Raw genomic sequence first — 14,247 nt, 5'->3', positions numbered from 1 at the left:
TGCATGAATTATATTACTTTTCGTTCTTCTTAAATTTGAATACCATGATATTTCCAGTATCCTTGTAAAAGTGATCTACGGATGACTAAAACTATTACTACTACTTCTATACTAATACACCAAACATACAAACAGTGAACATTTACAGTGTATGTAATGGCAGAAAAGTGCACTGCAGGAAAATAAATGAATAAATAAAATCGCATTTTCAACCTTAAATAACCTTGTGTTGTAAAACCACAGAACATTCTTCTTTTATGGGTTTTTTCCCCGACACTGAAGTTGGGTATTGGTTCGACTTGTCACTTGTTTGAAAGCCTGACAAGGGGGTCACTGTAGGCTCGGGGCAGTGTAATTATCTCATAAATTAGAGGTCAGGGGTTCGAGTTCTATTATAACGCCCGTGCATATTAGAAGGTTGCCGGTCCCTGCCTTGGGTAACGCACTTCATTTTAGGTCTTTCCCTAATCCAGTGTTGTTTATAGATTCCCTCTTCCTAAAAATAAAACGAAACAATACATTCTGATATTCAGTTGGATGCTTGAGGTTCACAGTAAAACAGGACCAATCACGATTACTGTTTAGTTTCAATAGTTCGTTGCTCTAGTCGTAAGAGTTGAGAAAATGGGAAGTATAATTTGTGTTACAACGTCACTAACTAAAAAAATAAATAAAATAAGAATGTGCCATTTCTAAATTTGGTTTATCCATATGTTTTAAACACTGGAATGGAATTCACATTAAATTCCTTGTTTGTTAGTACCCACATAGCGCTAACGCTAGTAACGTACTTACTTAAGAGTTCAATGTAAGCATCGAATAAATAGACTGCTTTCGTCAGACGCTTGCCTTTTGAGACGAAAGGCAGTAACAATTTTATTTTTCTGTTTCTCTTTCTGGAATATATATGTCTAAAATGTTGACAGCATTATCTTATGGAAGCTAGCTTTCACTTTATTTTTAACTTCGGGTAAATTTCGACGACTACTTCGTACGAGGGAAAGGTGATAATACCCGAAAATCTTATGTGATTTCACATAAACAAGCCACGGCTAACCCCACAGGGCAGAAGCGACAATCGTTTCCTGGCCACTCGCTATTCGCGACATTTGAAGGAGAATTATAATGGACTTCCAATGAATATTTTTCCGCAGAAATCTGACACGCCAAAGACCTCAGGCAAATAGGACCCACAGAGTCAAAACGACAGTCAAAACAATGGACAAAGGCTGGTAAAAGTGCACCCAAGGCGGCAAAATCATTTTGTCCGCTGGTAAGATGATGACCACTGTTTTTTTTTGGGATCCATAACTGGATTCTGTTATGATTGTTGGATCGTTTGAAGCTTGCGCTGCCTGGAAAAAAATATCAAGGTTGGTCCACAAGGAAGTGCTCTTTCACGAGGATAATGAACCACCCCACACGTCAGTGATAACAACGGTGAAAGTGCATGGGCTGGGCTTCGAATTGGTTCGTCATCCACGTTATTCGCAGACTGACGACTCAAGCGACTTCTTCCTGTTCACTAACTTTAAACTTTCGCTTGCTGGAAAGGAATTTTCATTGGATGAGGAAGAGATCGTCTCAGTCAAAGAGTATTTTGGAGAGTTCGACAGAACCTATTTTTGCGATGGGATGAAAAAGCTGGAGGATCTCTGGATCAATTGCATAACCCTCGAAGAAGTTTATATCGAGAAGTAAGGTGAATTGTTAACGAAACAAATATTTTTTCTTGCTCTTTTACTATAGTTATCAAACCACCCTCGTATGTCAGCTATGTCGTGGTTGCTGGTTGGTTGGCTAGGAGGGACATTAAGGCGAGACCTTCCAGGAAGCAATGCAAAGTGGGACAGCGATAGACTGCACACACGGGAACAGTTGCTCTAGTGTTTCTTATGTAACACATGCTTAACAACGGTACGAGAAAATCATTCTAAAAAAAGGTAACTGCATCTGATTTAGTGAGGCATTTAGTAGCACTGCAACTAAAGAAGTACAAGAAGAATTCTAAACCTAAGACAAATAGAATTTGAGAGAAGAGTTATCTTGCTAATATAGCAAGAGATACCGAAATAAAGGACACCGTTTTGCGCCAGGCGATACGATAATCATATCAGTGTTCTATCGCAGTTGTAGGAGTGTGAACTAGTTGAGATGCTGAACTACGTTCGTACGCGCTCCACCGATGGTGGTTGCTTTTAAGTCTTATCGTATCACATAAGGTATCGCGAGAACCGTGCGTGACAGAGCGAGATTTCAGGCCCACGCTGCGTCTCGAATACTTCAGCCAAATCTGGAGCTAATACGCAGAAAAAATTAGGCCACGAAGGGGAATCTGCTAAGATAGAATTCCACAGTAGTTGCTAAGTGGATCACGAGGGAAAAATGTATATAACTGCAACACCGTGAAGCAATCATAATGAAAACAAGAAAGTCGCGCAGGGCTAATGGTGGAGCAAACAAACTACTGAGTTGCAGACTATCTCAACTACAACAAAAAACTAATAGCCGTGCCGTCATTAGCTTGAAGGTTCGTTTGAACACAACAGCGCTTAGTAGATGCGAGCATCCATTATGACAGCTTGGTCAATTACAGGAGGGCGAACAGTTTAATGAGGGAGAGGAACCGCTTAGCTATTCAGCATTCGTAAGGCATTCGTAAGGCATTGCGTCAGGCAAGTTTCTTTGTTAAGATATGGGACGGAAGCTCGTCAACTACGGATTAGATCTATAAATTTGGATACGCAATGCGCAACCTGAGCAGTCAGCAAGCCATACAAAATGTAACTGTATGACGACCAAAAAATTTTGTGACACCACCCTGAGCTGCGATAAGACCACTTCCATTTAAACCCAAGAACTCTGAAGTGCTGTTCTTGTGTTTTTGAGTCATTACTTCGCATACTGTTTTGAAATGGGCTCACAGTTCACTGGTAACAGATTTCTGCAAGACACTTTTTAGGTCACCTTCCGCCTGGATAGCGTCGCGCATCAGCACGCCACTTCTGGGATTCGGGGAGGTGTGCTGACTCCGGGACGAATCCACTGGATGGATTAATGACAGCCAGCCTGGACGTGGTCTTAGGCGGTTTCGCCACATCCCTCTAAGCGAATACCACGCCGTTACCCAAGTCCTGCTTCAGTTACACAAGTCACAAACATTTCGAAAACATTCTCGCACGGCATAACACTATAGTAGGAGTCACGAACGATGGCGGTCGAGTTTAGGCTTGTCCTGCGCACCTACGTCACGTATATTGACAGCCAATGAGCGTCGAGTAGTGTTCTGCGCGCTCTGTTGTGAACACAGGGGTGAAAGCTGTATGGGAGAAGTGGCAACAAGCCAGGTAGTTCCTTCCAGACCACTAGAGGCGATAGTGGGCAAACAAAGCTGGAACTGACCAATGAGAGCTATCCAATGGCGGTTGTTGATATTATATCGTCTTGCTCTGTACTAGAGTCAACGATTACAGTCGTCTTTGCATATGTTTCATATTTACGTAGTACTGATTTTCATTATAAACAGGTTTTTTTACTTTAAATTTCATAAAGTTCACTGTGGAATTGAAGAGATCTCCTGCTGAAAAAGTGTCCGCAATTAATCCTAAGGTTAGCCATTTAATTTTCAGTAAATAATCTCGTAGCCTATAAATGAAAGGTATTCTCTTCTGTCGTGAATGGAGCTGTGTGATTTCCGTTTGCTTACTTAAATAACTTTGATATATCAGTGGTAGTTTTATTTAATGAGGAATTCTATGTTTTTTCAGAATATTCAATACAACAAATTGACGTTGAGATACTCCTGTAAATTCCCCGGCTGTTCATCTGGATATTACGTCGGTTGAACGGAGAAACTTAGCAACAAGCATTTCTACAGGTTTCCAAAAAAACATCAAGGATTGCTTCTGAAGTGGAAAAGTATTTGTAAACTGTCACCTGATGTGAATTGTGCTACTTATTTTGTTTGTGAAGATCATTTTTTCGAGGAAGATTCTATGAATAAAACTAGGCATAGGCTAAACAGGGATGTGTTTCCGAAACATGTGGCAGGTGTTCCATGTGAAATTTCTAATATCACTAGTGAATCAGGGGAAACTGTTCATAGTGAAATTTTTGTCGTGTGCTTGAGAAATAAAAAGTAAGTTTTGTTTTCATTTCACTGTTTTCCTCCACCTTTCCTATTTTTGGTACTTAATATTTATGTCTTCTTTTTATGTTGAAGAATTTACAGTGGTAAGATGTAGGGACATTTTTTAAGAAATTAATGGTCAGTAGTGCAAGTTTCCTGGGCAATTACTCAGAAATTACAGTACTGAAACATAGCTGTAACAAATTTCAGAATTCTTCATTAATTAACACTGTGATAAAGATTTCTTAGTTGAACCTCTTTAACTGCCGATTATTCTCTTAATAATATGTTTTTTTTTCTCCATTGACCGCACAGCTTGTAAGATGTCAAATTATGACATTATTCCGGAATATTTGTGGTCCAGTTTAGCTGCAACAATTTTTATTTAGCCTGTGACAGTTATTTATACTACAAGCTTGTTTCGACTTACTGTCAGTTTCAAGTGTTGCGTCTTGTTTTTGTGACGCACAAAACATCCTGGAGCTTTTATATGTTGATCAATATAAGCGCCTGACAGTTCCTGCTCAAGAAAACATCATAGGAACAGCGACTGTCAGACGCAAACGTCAAAAACAGACTTGTAAACTGCCACAATTATACTGATTTCTATCAACATATAAAAGCTCCACGATGTTTTGTGCGTCATAAAAACTAGACGTCACACTTGAAACTGACGGTAAGTCGAAACAAGCTTGTAGTGTTAAAAGCTGAAGCTAAATAAAATTGTTGCAGCTAAATTGGACTTGTAATATTCCTGAACAATAAGTTTGTCACTGCTGTATTGCAATGTGCTATGGCTGTGTTTCAATTATTTTATTATGATGCTAGCCAAAATAATTACATAGCACGCCCAGAAAACTGAGATAAGAAAATTAAAAGGAAAAAACAGCCTACATAAGCTAGGAGGGTTGCAACCCGCAATGTTTTATCATTTTTTAGTTCATCTTTATACCACTAGAGGCGCTGCTGTCGTTCAGTGTTTCCCTCTTTTAACACGGGAGTTGCGCTTCTCTTTCCTTGTTGTTCTGTGGCTGTGAATGCCGTAGCTAATGCGAGCATTAAACGTGATCAGAGCAAGTTGTTTAGTGAATTTCGATTCCATTTGTTGCGAGCAGTCATCGTTGACTGTGATGGTAAGAGATAAACTCTGCATAAGAAATCGATAGACATAATCTGCAGGATATACGCTTCCTGCAAGCGGAAAGCAAGCGCATGCGCCTACCCCAACTGTCACTTGGAATCGTCAACAATATAATCCCCTCCGTGCCTCGAAATGCGCGAACCTCCATGTCTGTGGTTCGGACTATAGACGCATACTGATGGGGCACACAAAATTCCGTCCCCGTGGGGAAGGGGTGGCTGAAGGAATGACATCCCACCACCCTGTACGACTAACACTGCCAAATCTAGACAGACATGCTGATCTTGCGACGATATGGGATGACGCTAGGAAGAAGAAGGGGGATACTTTTATATCACCTGCCAAATAACTATATCGCGCATTTGTGTAGTCGATTGCATCTGCCGACAGGTGGGCTGCTATCTTGGTGAAATATGGTTCCATGTATGTTTTGAGAAGCATGTCTTTGTTCTTTAAAGAGGTGTACAAATTTCTACTCGAAAAATCCATTTTCACTGGTATGTTATGAAAACATTAAACATGTCTGTTGGATGGTGTAACTTCCAAAAATTTGTATGCGTTCATCACTGTTACTAGAAAGGGAAGCCCGTCCGATAACATCACCCGTTTCTTTCTATCCATCACTTTACGCTGACGTGCTGAGGGCCAATATGTCTTCAGCAATAACGCTATAGCGGATGCGCCATTAACGATCGCAACATTTGTGACCGTGTCAGCCTCTGTGGCAGCAGTTATCAATTAACAGTTGATTGTATGAGATACTGATTGCTAGGTATCTGTGTTTACACACACCAGACAAATGTCTAATTCAGTGTTCTCCCCGTAAGAGCTTTAGTAGTCTATGGCGACAGCTCCATTTCATACCCATCATTATTTCGAGATACTGTATTTTCTGTACAGCAATGCCTGTACCAGAGTTCTCGTGTGTTGTGATTACATGTGTCTCAGTTTTTAGTCTTAGGTAGTTGGTTTAAGCACATGTTCCATGGATTACGATTGCGATCTCTCGCTGTGATACGGGAAGCGTCAGTCTGCAATCGCAAAGGCATCACGCAGACCATTGGCATGATTACCTTTTACATTAATTTTTAGCCACTTTTACACGACTCAATTTCTTGTTCCAGTAGATAACTCGTAGAAAGTCAGTCTGCTGCAGCGTCTCTGTAATACAGGGCTATTACAAATGATTGAAGCGATTTCATAAATTCACTGTAGCTCCATTCAATGACATATGGTCACGACACGACGTATGCGGTTTAATTCCAAGTTCACTTATCTTTAACCTACGAGTGCCGGCGACAGATAAAGCATTCTCAGCTCTGCGATGCAGTTTTCTGTTACGCCTATATCAAAAACAACAGATTTGCTTCTTCTGTTGTTTACGACAGTGACATACTGACTTTGCGACACACTAACGACACAGTTTTGAGATTTCTGAGCGGCAGTTTTCCTGTTCTTTCAGTTTTCACAAAAGTGGACAATTTGCCTTACGATCTTTGTCAGGAAGATGTACTATGAATTTTGCTTTGGTCAACAATAAACCATATTATCACTGATACTGCGTCAATGCTGTTACTATGTACAGATTTAAAATAACGTTTCGTCATATTACTACTTTCACTATTCAGTACAGGTTTAAGCAACAGACAGTACGCAGAACATACCATACACAATTTTGGCGCCGTCGTGTAAGCACAGACGACCAGACAATTCGTGCAAGCGAGCTTCAGCTCGGGAATAATACAGGGTTATTACAAATGATTGAAGCAATTTCACAGCTCTACAATAACTTTATTATTTGAGATATTTTCACAATGCTTTGCACACACATACAAAAACTCAAAAACTTTTTTTAGGCATTCACAAATGTTCGATATGTGCCCCTTTAGTGATTCGGCAGACATCAAGCCGATAATCAAGTTCCTCCCACACTCGGCGCAGCATGTCCCCATCAATGAGTTCGAAAGCATCGTTGATGCGAGCTCGCAGTTCCGGCACGTTTCTTGGTAGAGGAGGTTTAAATACTGAATCTTTCACATAACCCCACAGAAATAAATCGCATGGGGTTAAGTCGGGAGAGCGTGGAGGCCATGACATGAACTGCTGATCATTATCTCCACCACGACCCATCCATCGGTTTTCCAATCTCCTGTTTAAGAAATGCCGAACATCATGATGGAAGTGCGGTGGAGCACCATCCTGTTGAAAGATGAAGTCGGCGCTGTCGGTCTACAGTTGTGGCATGAGCCAATTTTCCAGCATGTCCAGATACACGTGTCCTGTACCGTTTTTTTCGCAGAAGAAAAAGGGGCCGTAAACTTTAAACCGTGAGATTGCACAAAACACGTTAACTTTTGGTGAATTGCGAATTTGCTGCACGAATGCGTGAGGATTCCCTACCGCCCAGATTCGCACATTGTGTCTGTTCACTTCACCATTAAGAAAAAACGTTGCTTCATCACTGAAAACAAGTTTCGCACTGAACGCATCCTCTTCCATGAGCTGTTGCAACCGCGCCGAAAATTCGGAGCGTTTGACTTTGTCATCGGGTGTCAGGGCTTGTAGCAATTGTAAACGGTAAGGCTTCTGCTTTAGCCTTTTCCGTAAGATTTTCCAAACCGTCGGCTGTGGTACGTTTAGCTCCCTGCTTGCTTTATTCGTCGACTTCCGCGGGCTACGCGTGAAACTTGCCCGCACGCGTTCAACCGTTTCATCGCTCACTGCAGGCCGACCCGTTGATTTCCCCTTACAGAGGCATCCAGAAGCTTTAAACTGCGCATACCATCGCCGAATGGAGTTAGCAGTTTTGTTGAACTTCGTCCTGAAGTGTCGTTGCACTGTTATGACTGACTGATGTGAGTACATTTCAAGCACGACATACGCTTTCTCGGCTCCTGTCGCCATTTTGTCTCACTGTGCTCTCGAGCGCTCTGGCGGCAGAAACCTGAAGTGCGGCTTCAGCCGAACAAAACTTCATGAGTTTTTCTACGTATCTGTAGTGTGTCGTGACCATATGTCAATGAATGGAGCTACAGTGAATTTATGAAATCGCTTCAATCATTTGTAATAGCCCTGTATATGTAACGCTGAATAGCGCCTGTGCGACAGGATCCAGTAGTGTTCGGTTAGTGCTGTGTATGAAGCGTGTGTACATCGTTAGTGTGTGTGTGTGTGTGTGTGTGTGTGTGTGTGTGTGTGCTCTTCGCTGACGAAGGCTGTGGCCGAAAGCTAAGTGAGGGTCTTTTAATCGTGCCTGTCTGCAACATGACGTGTCTTCTTTACGGTAAGCAGCAATCTATCTTTTCCGGCATTGTTGACGTATTGTTGGCGAGTGAACGCCAGCCCGCTCGCTGTCAAGTGGCAACCGAGTTAAACAGGCCTGTAGAGCACCAACAGAACTGTAACACATTCGTGAAGTTCGCAGTCTGCTCTAAGGAGCAAAATATTAATTTTTGGAGTGTTCAAATAAACAAGCTTTGACCCTGGAAGTGGTTGTCCCGCCTAGTTGGAGTGTACTCACAACAGATCTGGAGACGAGGAAGGCCTCCATGACGGCCTGAGATGCGCTGCTTACTGACCGCTTTACGCGCGCGACTCGCCTAACACCCAACACGTGTATCCGTTTACAAAGCACGCCTTCATCACCGCACCGGAGCGCCGCTGCGCAGCCAGAAGTCGGCCAAACTCTATCCGCTGCGCCTGGCGTCCACACACTCGCTTACTACGGTATCACGAGCTCCCAAATGCGATTTCCCTTATAAACTGATCTCTCACTACCGCTTCTTGCTGGTCATGTAGAAACACCAATATTGATCCTAGAGATGCAGTTCTGGCTACCGGATTTCATCTTCCACAATTGGTAGCTCGCTCCGTGTATACTTTTAAGATCGCTGCTTGCCTTTTACAACAGTCTTTTACGGCATGTTGCTTCGCCCCCCCCCCCTCTCCTTCCCACGTATGTGTGGGATACAAGATCCAGAGGGGGGAGGGGATGAAGGAAGAACAAGAAGCATTGGACTGAGGGCGAAGTTCTTCGTTTCCTTTACTGAATTCACGTCTAGCGTATCTGATATTTTTTTCTGCACAAAGAGACGCATTAATGTTGATATATTTACTAAATCAGAAAAATCGAACTGTGTGACAGTAACCTTACAGCCAGCGTACATGGTTGGTTTGTAATAGATCTGCAGGCCGTAGTGGCCGTGCGGTTCTAACCGCTACGGTCGCAGGTTCGAATCCTGCCTCGGGCATGGATGTGTGTGATGTCCTTAGGTTAGTTAGGTTTAATTAGTTCTAAGTTCAAGGTGACTGATGACCTCAGAAGTGAAGTCGCATAGTGCTGAGAGCCATTTTTTTTTAATTGCTGTACACAATTTCGCTTTTCGTGTCACAAGCAGTTGCGCACCTTCACAAGCTGGTGAAAATATAACTGCTAGGTAAGTGTACATGATTAAGAACATGACATTATCCCCTAGGAATTAATATTTTAGCCATTCCAAGACCGCAAAACACTGGAATGCGGTAATCTTCCACCAGTGGTCACTTCGCACTTTTTCCACCAAAAAACCGTGTATTTTACTTAATTAAGTAAATAAGGGTGACTGCGGAAGCCCGACGGAATTATTAACGATATTCCAAAAAAATTAATCAAATACACCACATTAGAATTTTAATCAATATTAATACTACTTTGTAACAGAAAATACTTTTTTTAAAGGTGAAAGTTTAATGATAATTTGTCAATGCGACAGAACATACTACACTATTTTACAGTAGTGAAGTTAAATGTGGAGAACGCTATAATAATGAAAACTTATGACTTGATTGTAACTGGCGGCACAGGCCAGGATGGATTTATAATGTGGAGTTTAATTTGACAACAGACTGAAATTTATTTGCTAAGGCGATAATGTTGAGAGTATTTGTATGAAGTTATATATGTGGATCAACGTATCCTGAAACAAAGGACCGCTATTTTTCCTAATCTGACATTACTGTTTCCATCACTGATGCGTGGTGCTATGTTACAGATTGTAAACCGTAAATATGCACCATCTTCATGTATTGACCTCAGAATTATTTTTTATTTATTTGGACAAGAATGCTGAAAGACACGCCAGCAAAAGAAAGAGTCGACACAAAAACAATATCTTTTCCCAATTTGCGAAACTGAATGCCTACGGCAGCTGCTTGATCATGCCTTACTGTGGTCGTAACAGGCACTTCTTATACACAGTCGAGTAACATTAATGTGTCCACCTGTCGAAAGCCTGAATATGTTCCCCAAGGGTAGATGTATACTTGTGTTGATTCACTGCGCCTTCTGGTCGAGCGGTTCTAGGCGCTTCAGTCCGGAACCACGCGGCTGCTACGGTCGCAGGTTCGAATCCTGCCTCTGGCATGGATGTGTGTGATGTCCTTTGGCTAATTAGGTCTAAGTAGTTATAAGTCTAGGGAATTGATGACCTCAGATGTTAAGTCCCATAGTGCTTAGAGCCATTTGAACCACTTTTTGAACTATGCCTTCCAGAATTAGAAGGTCATCCAGGGAAAGCCACGAAAACATTCCCCAGATCATAATGCTCCCTCCTCCGACCTGGACCCATCCGACAGTTGTTGCAGGGTGTTTGTTCTCAGACTTTGACGCCGTTCACGCCAACGAACATCTGTTCGATGGAGCATAAAACGTGATCTATCTGGAAAGGCCACCTGTCACCACCCAGTGGATGTTGCGGTACTGGCGTGCAAACTCCAGCCTCCATCGCCGACGAACAGCAGTCAGCGTGGGCGCATGAATCAGGCGCCCGCTGCGGAGTCCCATTCGCAACAACGTTCGCTGAACGGTCGTTGAGTAGGCACTGTTGCTGGTCTCTTGTCTCAACAGCAGGACGCCTATTGGCCCGTACACACCTCCGCAGCAGTCGTTCACCGCTGTCAACTACTGCCCGTGGAGCACCCTCAGTTGCCTAAGCGACGGTTTTGAATATAGCCATTTTGCCATGCACAGTATATTTTAACAACGGCGGCACGCGAATTTAGCCGTTTCGGAAATGCTTCCAGTGTTGGCCCGAAAGATAATGATCATGCCCTTTTCGACGTCAGATAAATCGCTTCGTTTCCACATTACGACTGCGACCATCACCGTTTTCCGCGTTAGTCCCTTATCTGGCGAGCAGTTCTTGCCAGGGATGTGCGCAGGTTGTAAGGTGTCAGGCAAATCCAACACCTTCCATGAAAACCCTGACATGATAGCAAATCCGGCAGTATGTCACATAAATAAATCCTGACATTAAATTAATCAAAGTAATACGATCAACGAGTGAGCAAATGGAATACCACAGACTAACACAAGAACGCCTAAATGAATGTCATACCTTCCCACCGTGAAACAGACGCAGTTCTGAGGGGAGAAACGAGAACAGAAGCCGAGAGCAGAATCGTGTAGACTAGGAGGCCCTACGATAAGGGACGGACATCCACGTCGCCAGCTAACCGCTAGGACCACCCCCCAGCTCATGTTAAAAGCTAGAGCCCTCCAGAAGAACAGTATAGATCTTACGATAACACTAAAAGAACCACACCAGCTGCAAGTTTTAGCGTGAGACTTTTTCGCGTCTCTGTTACGTTGCAAACGTTAAAAACATTGCCCCACCACGAAAAGTATAACGTTTCTCATTGGATAGACAGAATTTTTGTAGGCAGAGCTTAAGGTTAACATTGAGACCCTGATTGGTCAGATGAAAGCACAGCCAGATAGTTTTTTTTAAAAACCAACTTCGGTAAATTGTAGTAAGGAGAAGTTAGGAGAGAGCTGCTTCCGAGATGGCGAGCTGTATGGAGCTGCGACGCCCGCCGCCCCCTGACGCTGCCTAACCAACGACAAGGTAATGAACGCACGCGATGCCACATAACAGCGCATAAAGCTTCACTCAGAACTGCAGACGTCTCATCTGTTACACCCCCGTTTTGCGTAATACTAGTGTCGATCGTCAATTAAAGCTCATGGTATTCACATTTGCTGCGTGAAGTAAAAATCTGAAACGCGATGATTTTTCTGGTATATAATTATTGAGAAGCCACATCAGCCACTGTAATTCACGACAAGTTAGATAAGTAATTAAAGATAGTTGAGGGTCACAGTAGAGCATTTTGATAGTTTTCTCTTTTATGAAACTTAACTTTAATCTAGATTATAGATGTGATATGGCATAGGTCATCCTTCGATCCATTGTATAACTTGGAAACCCATTCAGGGAATATTCGTTCACATTTATGTTGAACGCAGTTGGTTTTTATCATCCTGTATTAAAATATTTCCTTTTATCAATAGCGCAATTTATAAACAATTTTTTATGAGTAGAATAAAATTTCCAATGGTAAACTTAACTGCTTTTTCGACGTTATTTTGCCAGCTAACTAAAAATAGGAAAGCCTTGAACCCCTTCCACGAAATTTAGTTAGTATTAAGATTCTTTTACAGGGAGTGCAGTGGACCTGACGCTGAAATCATTAAGTATTTGGTTATATCATCGCTAGTCTCACTGAACTCTACATGTCATGTGTGGTCTGGCGTCTCCTTATCAGCAACAGGTCCCAGGTTCAGACTAGTCAATTCCCTAAAAAACACGCTCAGAGCGTCGTTGCGCGAAAGTGGTAGGGAGACACGACTTAGAACAGACAGACACCACGCAGAATGTTAGAAGGTTATGCACTAGAATGTTATGCCCGCTGAACCTCCCGATGTTGTGTTATGATGAGGTGATATGCTGGATTGGCCCCAGGTGATGGCCTCAGGCTGTTGTGGAGAAAATTACTCTCGCAGCAAGACTGGCCTTTGGAGATGTGGAGGTGAATTGTTCTTTGGCAGCTGCGGAGGAAATCACTCTCGGAGCAGGTACGGCCGACGTCTTTCCGGCCTGCGGTGTTGTTCGTGGCCCAGTTCCAGGACGAGCCGATTGTGGGACTGACCGGAACTTCTTGCAGATAGCGCGAGCAGTCTGCCGAATTCTGAATTGTTTTCCGCGTCCTCTCCGACAGGCCTTATACTAGGATCGTTCAATAAGTAATGCCCCACATCTCTTAAAAAAAAAAAAAGCCATTTACATACATCTTTGATGTTTTTTCTCTGCGCCGATGAAGTTCCGAACCGTTCTGGCCGATGGTAGAGCCGTAGTACAGCGTCAAAATGGCGTCTACACACGACTCACGTTACAAGCAGCGTGCTGTTATTGAATTCTTGAAAAAGAAACCGTGGTGAACATCCACAAAAGTTTGTGTGTACAGTGTATGGCGATGCTGCAGTTGATAGGAGTACAGTTGGGCGATGGATGAAGAAATTTATAGCCTTAGGAAATGCAGAAACAGAGCTCCTTGATCAGCCACGCTCGGGTCGTCCTGTGACAGCCACTGCTCCAGACGTGCTGAATCGTGCGGACGCCATTATTCCTGCAGACCGGCGCATCAAAATTCGACAATTGGCTCTACACTTGTCGGTCAGCATTGGAAGTGCGTCTGCAATGATCGAGACTCCCGGACATTGAAAGAGGTTTCATGGTAGGTTCCACGAATGCCTCATCCACCCTACAAGTCCAGACCTGGCACCCTCGCACTCCCATCTCTTTGGGCCGCTTAGAGTGTCTCTATGGTGAACACACTTTAAAGATGACGACAGTGTCAGTCATGCAGTGAAAACATGAAGGCAATACATGCTCTTCCACAACGTTGGCGTACGGCCGTGGAACGTGATGGGGACCACATAGAAAAACAGGACATGGTGATGTATATTGTCATCAGATTCTGATTCTTAACAATAAATACTTTCCGAGAAAAAAATGTGGGACATTACTTATTGAACGACCCTCATATATAAACCTACCACCGCTAGTGCTGCCACCTGGCGTTTATGAGTGCTTATTGCACGTTGACATCGAACTCAGGCGGTAATCACATTTATGTGACTTGAATGTGTATCTCGCTG

General features: G+C 43.0%; 1 protein-coding gene across 5 annotated transcripts in view; it reads right to left on the bottom strand.

The window, feature by feature from the left end:
- Nucleotides 1–14,247, bottom strand: part of LOC124546021 (TBC1 domain family member 4) — an 891,805-nt gene that overhangs the window by 61,387 nt on the left and 816,171 nt on the right. The gene's annotated exons all lie outside the window — the stretch shown is intronic.

Source organism: Schistocerca americana, chromosome 8, assembly GCF_021461395.2.
Source record: "Schistocerca americana isolate TAMUIC-IGC-003095 chromosome 8, iqSchAmer2.1, whole genome shotgun sequence".
Taxonomy (NCBI): Eukaryota; Metazoa; Arthropoda; class Insecta; order Orthoptera; family Acrididae; genus Schistocerca; species Schistocerca americana.
This window is presented reverse-complemented; position numbering and strand designations above follow the sequence as displayed.